The sequence below is a fragment of the Mixophyes fleayi genome, chromosome 4 (genome assembly GCF_038048845.1).
Source record: "Mixophyes fleayi isolate aMixFle1 chromosome 4, aMixFle1.hap1, whole genome shotgun sequence".
Lineage (NCBI taxonomy): Eukaryota > Metazoa > Chordata > Amphibia > Anura > Limnodynastidae > Mixophyes > Mixophyes fleayi.
Genome location: NC_134405.1, coordinates 76450439 through 76462601, shown reverse-complemented (window position 1 = coordinate 76462601; position 12163 = coordinate 76450439). Strand labels below are relative to the sequence as shown.

Sequence of the window (12163 nt, the reverse complement as noted above, 5' to 3'; positions counted from 1 at the left end):
GGTACAAACATAATCTTCAGATAAGTATTCCATGCCAATCCAATCTAACTGCACTGAGTAAAAATAAAGACAAACTTCTACACTGAGTGTGTGAAAATGCAGGTGATCCTCAGCCTCCCACAGTCAGGGGCTCATGGGAGTTGTAGTTCAGCCATGGCTAATTTACTTGTGATTGAAATGTTAGATAGTGATAAATAGATTAAAAAGGAGATTAAAGCTCTGCTTTATTGTGTTCCATGATTGGGCTGTCCAAGCGATCAAACATGGGCCACACGTGACCCGCCAAAGGTATCTATCCTCAACACCCGGTATATTTAACATCTATGAGCCCCTTCCAAAACCGGAGCAGCAGTGTTCTAGAAAATTGGTCCTGAAACTGTGAGATGGACCCTCATTTTAGGTGCGACCCATTGGACTCAATGCGACATACACAGACTAAAGGGAAAAGATGGCACAAATAGCTGAATGTGGGAAACCACAAAATCTGTAAATGGAGATAAAAATTAAAGATATGTAACTATAACAAAAGAAATTAAAACACATGGGTAAATGACGGACATGATGAAAGCAAGGGATTCCACTCAGGTGTGGTTCATAAGGTAACTAACTAGGTGTGTCCCTGCTGCTTACTGGGGTGGAGGAGTTGTACTTGGAGAGAGTGTCTGCAAATGTCCTGGTATACTGAGTGCAAATGAAAGCCAGTGTTCAGAGGAAGTCCAGTTCTGGTGACCAGCGGTGTCAAGCGGGAGTTTCGGTTCTGATCCAGTGACAAAATGCATGCAATTTAGTGGTTTGCAGAATGCCACACATCACAGAGTTTTCAACCTACAAGCCGCAGGATAGTAATTCATGCGTTTTCTGGTGTGTGGTGGTTTGCAAACCGCACAAAATACACCCATCAGTAAATCTCCAACTAAGCTCCAATGGGTCAGAGGCTGTGAATGCTTCATTATTCTCTGGAAAGCGCATCCCAATATGTTGGTTCCATGCAAACAAATGATAATGATAGTTCTGATGGATGTTCAATGTCTTTGCCACGGTTTTGTTTTTAGATTTCTGCCTCTCTATAATCATATGTCTGACATGTTCGGGATGCTCTTTCATCTTCATTTTCTTTTTTTTTGCTTTTTGGAAAGTCTCCACTGTGCTGTAGGACCTCACAGAGTGAGGGGTATTTAGATTTACCAAAGAATTTGACAGGTGATCCACTAATTTCTTACGCAGGTGGAGGCAGTGAACAGATTGTGTGACTTCTGGGGTAATGTATTGCATCTGTGCAAATGTGAACTTTTTAGTAATTTGTGGAAAGGTTTCTCAGCATTTATTTTGATTTGACATGGTGCTCAATACCATGTGGATCAGTGCCAAAATATCCCACATCAATCTATATCAAATTCAGATCTGAGGCAACAGTGTGAAACAATGTTTCGGGGGGCTGAATACTTATTCAGGGCATTGTGTGTATATAATATACTCTCAGTATCAATATTTTTATTGTATAAGCAGCCTTAAGTATATGGGATCATGAAACCAGAAAGGGGTAACAGAACATTTGTTCTATTATTTTGCAGTTATACAAGGGTATATATTGTACAGTGTATGTATGTGTGCGTGTGTATATATAAAAAAAAAAAATATATATATATATATATATATATATATATATATATAATTTTATATTGTACAATTCCTCAACTACCCACTCACCCTCCCTAGGTTACCATATTACCATCCTTTACATAGTTAATACAAAACATCATCTCCTTGACCAACATTGCTATGTGACTGGATCATATAGCCCAGTAAGCACTTATTATCCACGCAATCTGGCTGGACCAGTATGCAATATGTAGCAGTTAATCTCATGTATCCAACTCTCACTGTCCCACAGATTGTAAGCTTGCGAGCAGGGTTCTCTTACCTCTCTGTCTGTATGTATTACCCAGTATTGTCTTATTAATGTTTGTTCCCAATTGTAAAGCGCTACGGAATTTGCTGGCGCGATATAAATAAATGTTGATGATTGTACACAGTGATTTATTATAAGGGGATAAGTGGCGTGTTAGGTCAGGGCACACATAGGCTGGTGCTATTTTGTCTGCAGTCCCCCTATGCTTTGTGTGCTTCATGCACCTATTGTACTAACACTGTATCCTTGTGTGTGATGTGTAAAGTGCTGTGCACCAAGCTGCTAATAATAAACAGGATCTCAGACTTGAACCAGCAGCCAGCAGGGGTCTGCTGTGATCCTGTCTGTGTCATTAATCACAGGCTGGCTGTGTAGGATGGACACCTGCCTGTCTAAGCCTCTGACTCCCGCTGAGAGCTTTGATGTTCCTCTGTGAGAGAGTGAGGCCTGTTATGATGTGTCTCTTGCCTTGTCCTTTGTGGAGGCAGAGAGGGAGGGAAAACAGCCCTCCTTCTTTCAAATAATCTGTTCCTCTGAGTTCAGTCAGGGGGCAGAGGTCAGGCTGCTGCTTTTGGAAAGAAGCAGTGGGATTCAAATCCTTCTAGAAGACTGGAAGCACTCACCCAAGCAACCTGTTTATGGAAATTCTACGAGGTTAACCTGTTGCATGAATCTTAAGCTGCGATGCCAGGACTGCTTTTAAGCCCAGTCCTCTGCTGTCAAGGTTCGGTGGGTGGCAGGGACCAAACAGAGTGGTTCCTGGCCTCAAGATCATTACACATGGTGTACAAAGTGCTCTCATTTGTAACATACTATTGTCACGTGACGTCACAGGCCTTTCTATTGCCTTTTAAATGGCGGGCATGACGCAGGGCTCCCTTGCACGGCATTACTAACAGTGCCACTAAAAACACCTCTACTGCTATAATAGTTACTGTTAGATCCAGTTTGCATTGGAGCTATTAGTGCTGAAAACGGGGGAACCTATTGAAGTCTCAAGTGACCCTGATTAAAAGTCATATAATTGCTTGCCTTAAAACTATCGCAAGCCTTGGAAAAAAAGTACACTTATCTGTTATCCTTCTGGAGTTGCTCTAATTTTTACAGGCGTGTAAATGTACATAAACATGTAAGTTTGCACAGAAAATGTTTGTGAGGTTAAATTACGTTGCACACAGCAAATTTCTTGGCCTTGCACTGGTATACCACAATTGTTCCGCACACTGCACTACAAGGTGCATGCCTGTGCGCCTCAATTTGGTAATTATTCTGATCATTAGATTGAAGCTGCAGCACTGAACATTTCAGAAAATATTACAAATCTCTCCCAGCAGTCTCTCCTCATTAATCATAATTGTATTACTCATGGGGAATGACGTTATTACCGGTGGCATTTGTGTGTGTGGAGCCTGGAAATCCCCAGGTCCTATTAAAAGTTTAGGACAAGATAACATCTCCACTAGCTTTGGTCTGGTTCGAAATTCAAGTACTTTGTGAAGTGGAAATGGCTATTAATACCCTTGAAATTGTACCTTTCCCACCACTTTATCTCACTGCAATTATCTCACGCCACAAACAGAAATCTAACTTTGGCCCAACTCCACAAAATGAGGTCCATCGGAGTGACTGCTTCATACATCAATGGAAGGCCTTGACTCCAACAAACTCTTCTCTTCTGCCTTCATCAGCCACTCCCCTAATTTGTCCACCTTACACCGTAAACATATATGTCCTGGCAAAAAGTTAGGCGCTCTCGTGAAAATTGAGTTCAAGATAGATCAAAGACTGCCATTCATGCAGGTATGATCTAGGTCAGTGTTGGCTAACCTGTGACACTCCAGGTATTGGGAAACTACAAGTCCCAGCATACCCCTCCAGCAATAAGCTGCTATACATTGGCAAAGCATGCTGGGACTTGTAGTTTCACAACACCTGGAGTGTCACAGGTTAGCCAAAACTGATCTTGGTAAAGCACAGGTGAGGCAAGTGAAGTCATGTACAGAAAGCATACAATGAAAATGACGGACCTCAGCTCCTCTTCTGGGGAGCTATCTATATACAGTCTCTGAATTTCACAGACGTACCTCACATAATTTTCTCTGATCATGTATCTACACTGTCGACATCTGACTCCCACCTATGTCAGGGTAAGTTGTACAATGAGATCTGTCTTTCCTTAAATTGACATATACTTCAAATGGGCCACATATTACCCTTAATCTCAGTAATAACTTAAAGCAATACAATCAAATTAATCAAAGACACATATCTGTAATAACATATCAGTAGCTGTTGTAATGTAAGGTAAACAAGTGCTACAAGCTATAACAAACACATCCAACAATAAAACAGGAAGGAGCTGCGGCAGCAGATGAAGCCCTAGGGCTGACTGTGGCTCATTGTTCTACATGTCCCTCTCTCTTGGAACACACACTTTATGCCACAAGGGGGTGTTACATTTATATCTTACTAATTATTATAATCATTAGCCTGATAAGTTCTGTAGTACTGTACAATTCAGGAAATATATATTTAAATCTTTAAGAATCTTTAAGAATACACCTCTTTATTGATTCCTAAATGTGTCTATCTGGCATATTCTAAGCTCACTATAATGCTTCTACACTGCGTTTATCTTCTCTGCTTCATGTTTGCCACTGTTTATACATGTCTATGTATATAGTTGGAGCGTGGGTAAAAACGCATCTGTTAACACCAGTTGGCCTTGTCATTGGCTGTTTGTAAATGTAGGATGTATAGATTACTAATAAAACATATGAACATAAACATTGTTCTTAAAATAATATTTCACCACAATCGAGCTCACCCGAGGGAGGACTTCCCCCAGGACCCCTTTTCTTAACAGAAGCAGAAGCCACCATCTAATGGCCCCACAGGCACTGTAGAGGTGGAGCGGCTGGGTATTATTAACATAATTGCCCACAAGGTGTACATACTGAAGTTGGCACTTAATTGTATTAGAAGATGGTGACTAGATGGTTTAGATAATTACCCATGACTATAAAACCTCAGAACACAGACACATACATGGCATTGATGGGACATAAATGTTGTTTTGCTGTAATCTATTCTGATACAGGGTGATCTGTTTGAAGTTTCTATGTTCTTTTTGTGTCCTCCAAGTGCTATGGTTTCCTCTCATTTTCCAAAAAACATAACATTAGATTAATTGGTGTCTTGACTAAATAGACACTGGTATGTGTTTGTGTGTGTGTACCTGTTGTAGGAAAATTAAATTGTAAACTCAGTTGGAGCAAGATGAGTATGAATTTTCACTTTCATTTTTATTTCGTCTGGACTTTTCCCTTTTTGGTTCCAGTCTACTTCATAATGTATCTCATTTCATGAGCTGAACACACTATATAAGGTTCAATCACAATATCACTGCTGTGAGAAGGCACAGAGAGATGTAGTGTGATGCATGAGGTAGGAAGAGAGAACCACAAACAAAAAATAATCAAGAGTCACCACCAGCAAGGAGAACACAAGCTCAAAGAGGAAGGCAATTTCTATTGCCCTGGATAGGTCATGTGATGCCGTGAACACACTAGCATTTTCACAGTTTGCTATATCTATGCAATGTGTTTTCCAAAGGTGAGCAAGAGTTGAAAGCGCACCACTCAAATTTGTTTGTGTTCCAGGTCGTCAGCTGATTCGGCCTCTAACAGGACCAGAGTAACTTTTGTCTGTGCCCTCTGTTTATGAATCTCAAGATTCTTCGTCTGATAAAGATTCACCTTTGATGACAATAGACCCTTGACAAAGAATTTAATTGGAGGCAATTTCCTTGGTTTCCCTCCCTGATCCTCTCACTAGTGGAATGTCAGGACTTCATAACAGATGGTCAGTCTCTCTTGATAATAATATGATTGTCTAAAGATTTAAATTTGGCAGTTTTGTTTAGTTTAGCTTCATGTGCATTATTATATTATAATGTTGTATTTGGAGGCTACACAATCCTTTACAATCATCTATCACAATTTCCTCATTGTGCCAACTTCTGTTCCTTCCCCTTAACCTTTCATTCTAACATCCTGCGCCTCATCTGCTCCTCTCTTAAGCCTCTGTTACGCAATCTGGTTTAGAGTGAAATCCTTTCTCAATGTAAACCTCTCCCTACTAGTTTGCCAATTGCCAATTCTTGTCATTTCAACATTTTTAGTTTATTTAAACTATGCATATGAATGCAGCAATACATTTCCAATAGAGATGTCTAATCATTTTAGTTAGACCTTCAAACTTCTAATGTGAAAGCTCTGTGATGGCCATAGCATTGATGACAAATTCAGAACCAAATTTGTAGGTTTATTTGACATGAACAGAGATTGCTCGAGTCTGGGGTCAAGCCTTGAGTTTATGGTCATACTCATGGCTACAGCACATTCATTATTCAATGCACACAAGACTGAAATCAGCATCTACTCAAAGGCGGCGAGCACCCGACATAAGTCCAGCTGATTTGCTATTACCTAGGATTTTAGTATGCCTCAACTCCTTGCCTGGAATGCATCATGATCATTACATAGTTGTTAATGGCTGATTATTGGTCATGAAGCCGCACAGGCATTATATTAGAGGATGTGTACGATCAATTAGAACGGCAAGGCTTATATTGAAATGGAATGTACCTGAACTGATCTGATTCAGACTAGTACAGGTGAGTTATGATTTAGTGAGCCAGAATGCATGTGTTTTATGTATGGTAATAACAAATAATGTGTATTATATTGTAAAAACATTTAAAAAATGTGTTTCTCTGCACACCTATTTATTTATTAAAACAAGATAGTATACTTTAAATGTACTTTAAGTTTTCTGGTACAAACCTGTAATGAGCTGCATTTTTTTTTTATATATAATGCTACAGAAAGCTGTGCTTTGCCCTAGGGAAACAATAAGGAATGTTAAATAGTTTTTACATGTCAACAGTATAATGTATTACAGTAATTAATAAAAAAAAACTTCACTCATACATGCAGAAATTACAGCATTTGATCTGCTTTGATGTTCTTCCAGGTGTTTATTAATTTTTTAGAACAGTGTTAATACAGTAGAGACCCCAATATACATTTTAGAGGACTGTCAAGAAAGTATTGCATATTTCATTCATGTATTCCAGGAAATAGGTTATAGCATTGTTCAGAATGTCTCACGATAGTGTAAAGGTGCTAACCCATGGGGAGGTCCAGTTATGTGGCCTGGTAGTTAAACGAATGCATCTGTGTCTAATTTGCCACAGAAAAGGTGGTTTTTAATTACACAGTAGTGGTCATTTTGTGGTCAAGCCAACAATTGGATCATGTGGTCATATGATCTGATTTACTATTACTACTACAAATACTATCCAGACCAACATAAAAAATTTGGTGGACCCTATTCAGATTTTGATCGGTTTGTGAGGTTTCAGTGTAAATGATGATAAATTGATCTATACATTGCAATAATTGGTTACATAGGAATTCACTTAATTTAAATGGGTCCAAGGAGGAAAAAAAAGTATAAATTTCATTATCCAGCCATTACGCCACTGGATCACACTTCCACAATGCCATGGTTACACCCACTTTATATGTATGACATAGTGGACCCAGACCATACTACATGACACTTTCCACGTGGCACAAACTGCTCTGTTCCTGAATTTACCATGTCGTTTCCTATTGCAGTTACCTGGTGTGGATTAATTGATGAGAATTATGTGGGGGTAGGGGGGTTTATAACAAAAACAAAAGAAAAAACATTGGTTAATTAATCCAGCCCGGGTGACTGCAAGACTAAATGACATGGTCAATTTGGGAGCAGAACATTGTCTACCAGGTGGAAGAGGTCATGCTGGAGGTTCTGGTGGATGTATATCATCAGCCACTGATATCAATGCCTTTTCCACATCTTTTCATCACTTGCCCTCCATATTTTCTCCACTCCTTTGGAATAAGTCATTTTACATTTGTGCCGTGGTTATCACATTTATTGTACACTGTTCATCTTTGTAAATCCAGACATGTTGTTAGTTCATGCGCGCATTACAGCTGGTAATGATTACACTCTGGAGGTGATGAACATAGCTGCACCAGTGTATGTCTATAGTATGAATGTGTGAGAGTGGAAGGACAGGAGTGGATAGAATTGTGTACATGGGTATTCTCAGCGCAGGGCTTGTTACTCGCAGTGTGATTGGTTCTCCTTCCGTTCATTACCTGTATGTCACCGGGGCTTCTGGTGCCCCAAGGTCATAACTACCAAAGGTATTGTTTGTAGCAGATCTCAATACCCCTAGGGGGCCAAAAATACGTGTTGGATCTTCTCACCATTATACACAGCTTTGTCCTAGTTTTTACATAACGCACATGTTTGGATGTCCTGTACCCACTGCTCTGTGCTGCTATGTACAGAAGTTGCGGTGGTTCAATGGCTTAATTTGAACTGTGACCCAGAGTAATTATACCACTGTCCTGCGCCTTGGCTGCAAAATAGCAAATATGTTTGTAGCCACAAGGTTCCAAAGCATCCTTTGTTTACCCCTTCACGGCAGTACAGGAAGAAGCGAACTATCATAAATAAAACTTGTGGAACAGATGCTGCCCATAAGGCTGTGTTTTCAGCCATTACTTAAAACCTTCACTTTAGTTTTGTGAAGAAACCGATATCCAGTGAGCTCAAAAGGGGAAAAAAAATGACCTACCAATACTAATGGTCAGGATATATAAGATGGAAACAAAGAGAGGAATCTCCCAGATGAGACCCTGCTCTCTGCAAATTGCTCTGTCCATAGTGCTCCAGCTCCCTGTGTGAGGGTGGAAAGGAAAGCTATTGATCCAGGGTGATGGATGGTGTCAGTTACTGCCCATAGAACAATGCTAAGCAATATATTATTTGATGGAGTAGTGTCATTCCAGCATCAACCGTTGGCAGACAGTCATGGAGTAAGAAGGATGGCCAGAAGTAATCAATGCTCGATCATAAAGCTCGTGATAAAGCTCCATTTATTTCCAGCTCAAAATGTTCTTGTGACAGGGGGAGAGTGAAGGATGGTGCCACAGGAGCTCTGCAATTCCCTCTAAGCTCATAAAAGCAGCCAATCCCTCTTACTGTGCCCAAAAAAAGATACACACTGCTTTATTTTTTCAAATTAAGTACTCCATTATCATTGTAATTTATTAATGAGGCCGACATTAACTGCATCAGCGTGGAATGGAGTCATGGACATCGGGGACAATTGTCGCTCGAATCGTTGCCAAAAAAACATGGAACAGAATAGAATCTTGTAAAACGTAGCAATGGGAGGAATATTCAAATTAAATATACATTAATTATAGTTTTTTTTATAAGGTGTTACAGGTTTGTTTTTTTTTCATTTCACGATAATGATTATTATTACCTCAGAGGAGTTCAGCTCTAACGTATGGACAGAAATATGCAGAAAGGATATTATACACAGAAATACCTATGTGTGGTACTCCAACTTCTAATTCCATCGGTTATGATTATGGAGTTTCTGATTTTAGGTACTTATTGCTGTTTGTAATCACTGCTGATGTAATCTGTGAACACAGTGAGGCCATTTAGAAAACTGAACTGTGAAACTGCTGCATAGATCATCATCATCACCATTTATTTATATAGCACCACTGATTCCGCAGCGCTGTACAGAGAACTCATTCACATCAATCTCTGCCCCATTGGAGCTTACAGTCTAAATTCTGTAACACAGACAGACAGACAGACAGACACAGACAGACAGAGAGAGGCTAGGGTCAATTTTGATAGCAGCCAATTAACCTACCTAGTATGCTTTTGGAGTGTGGGAGGAAACCGGAGCACCCGGAGGAAACCCACGCAAACGCGGGGAGAACACTAAATGCTGTTTTATAACGTCATATGTACATATTTTCATGAATGCGGCAATTTTTACGGATTCATGCATGGCTTTGTCCATTAAGATGCCAGTGAATGGGGGGAATCGCACGTCGCCACAATCCATCAATAAAATATCACTGGGAGGAGCTGAGCGATACTGCTGCCTTGGCGTTATTGGCCCAGAGCGGTAAGGGTCTACTTAGTAGTTCACCGGCGCCAGTCTCAGGGCATATGCACATACGTTACCCAGATTGTCGAATGACGCACGTGCAGTGAAACTGAAATAGTTAAAAATAGATGAAAAATTATTTTAAAAAAAAGAAAAATATTTTTAAAAACGATTGCCGCAGGAAAACATTATTTAATAAAAATTTTTTTTTTTACATAATAAAGCAGTTTCTTGTGAATTTTCTTCTGTTATTGCCATCCTGCTATAACAGAAGAAGACTTGTGACAATACATGGGATAGCTATCGCGGGCGACAACCTGTGAATCTTATTGGTGGTGGGGTAACCATGGGCTAAAGCAGGGGTAGGCAACCTGCGGCTCTCCAGGTGTTGTGAAACTACAAGTCCCAGCATGCTTTGCCAGTAGATAACCAGCAGATAGGTGGCAAGGCATGCTGGGATTTGTAGTTTCACAACACCTGGAGAGCCACAGGTTCCCTACCCCTGGGCTATAGCCATGCTTGATGTATAGGGTGAAGGCCATAGGGCTTTTTGCCCTTTGAGAGAGAGACCATCACTTGGGTCTTTGCTGAAAAAGATTAAATTCATGGCATAAGCTCTCTGATTGGTTCCATTTTGCACCTCACACAGAACCTACTGTGACTTACATCACCCTCTAGTGGATACTGGATACACTGACTTTATGAAGAGGTAGAACTAATCTAATGAAAATTTTTGAAAAACATGTATGCATTTGATAACATCAAACAGCCATCTGCTTGTGTTTACATAATCAGGAAGATATTATATATATATATATATATATATATATATATATATATATATATATAAAAAATAAATAAAAAGGCATGACCAACTATAGTGCGCTTCATTGTCTGTATCTAATGCAGAGCACAGTCATCAGGTGACAGAGCTGTGGTGTTTTATAATAGGGACAGATAGGGTGACCTACCAACATCCATGGCAATAGGCATGCTTGCAGTTTTGGCACCATATCCCTGGGAACCCACCGTCATCTGTTTCTTTTGGTCTTTTTTTTTTTACCCTCCTGCCCTCCTCTATAAAAAATTCTGGTTAACTAGCATGAGGGCCCAAAGTCCTGGTCTGGCATTAATGACTGGTTATTAATGACTGGTCCCTCCACAGAGACTAGTCACTTATTAAATATGCTGACAGTAGAGATTAGCCCCACGACTTGACTGGCTCAACTCTCTTTCAGCCTAGGGTAGGATGCCTAGGCTGACAGGGATCACAGTCAGCCATTCAGGGCAGAGGACTGATCATCTGCTCCTCCCTGATGGTTCAGTTGGTGCACCTTCATTTCCCAGTCCCCTCCTCTATTAATGTATTGTGGTGGGCTATTCAAGTAAATAATGCAATAAGGGGTATCTGTTTTTAATTTTTGGGCTAATAATTTAATGTTCAGGCTAGTTGGATGAAGCAGGTTTAATTGTTAAATGTGGGTGTTATTCATTTAATTTCAACCCTTTTCCAACCAGGGCAACTCCAACTACAGCAACTCCAACCTTCCAGGATCCGGCCAAGCAACACAAAGCTTAACTAGAAGCAGCAAGTTGTCAAAGCTACAAAAACAGGTAAGGGTCAGCAAGACAGTGTCCCAATTCTGGCTGAACATGATTGGGGGACAACCCCTTGTGGTCAGGGCAGTCGGGAGGTATGTCCCGCTTCACTCTGTTCTGCTCCTGAATAAGGAGCTGTAGGTCTCTAAAAGTTCCTTCAATAGGAAATGCTGTGAAGACCAGAGCTCTCCTGCACTGGTCACACAGCTGGTAGTATCCTGTGAGGTGGGGGAGGAGGGTCTTAGACCACACCTGACTAGGGAATTAGTGGGGGGGGGTACTTGAGAAGGGGAGAGTGGGGAAGACATATGTCACTGCCGCTCACATTAGTAATTAAAAGCAGTCGGTACTTCCGTTTGGCTGCGCTTTTTTCTTCTTCACTGATCCCCAGAAGCCAATCAATGATCAATCATTTACTGAATTCCAGTTGACTGCTCGCGTTCCTTAAAGAAAATGCAATCAGTGCAGCCAATGACAGAGCAGATTGCTTTCCTTCTCCCGGCTTCATGAAGTCAGCAACCAGAGGTAATAGGAATACCTTAGAGAAATTTTTGTTTTTCCTATTTGTAATCTTATTCGCTGTAGTGTGTAGATGTTTTCATCAATCA

General features: G+C 40.4%; 1 long non-coding RNA gene across 1 annotated transcript in view; it reads left to right on the top strand.

Moving 5' to 3' along the window:
• The first annotated feature begins 5261 nt into the window (after window positions 1-5261).
• Window positions 5262-12163, top strand: part of LOC142149894 (uncharacterized) — a 67768-nt gene continuing 60866 nt past the window's right edge. Inside the window, exons 1-2 of the long non-coding RNA XR_012690907.1 lie at window positions 5262-5773; window positions 11475-11570. This is a non-coding gene — a long non-coding RNA (uncharacterized LOC142149894). The remainder of the gene's footprint in view (window positions 5774-11474; window positions 11571-12163) is intronic.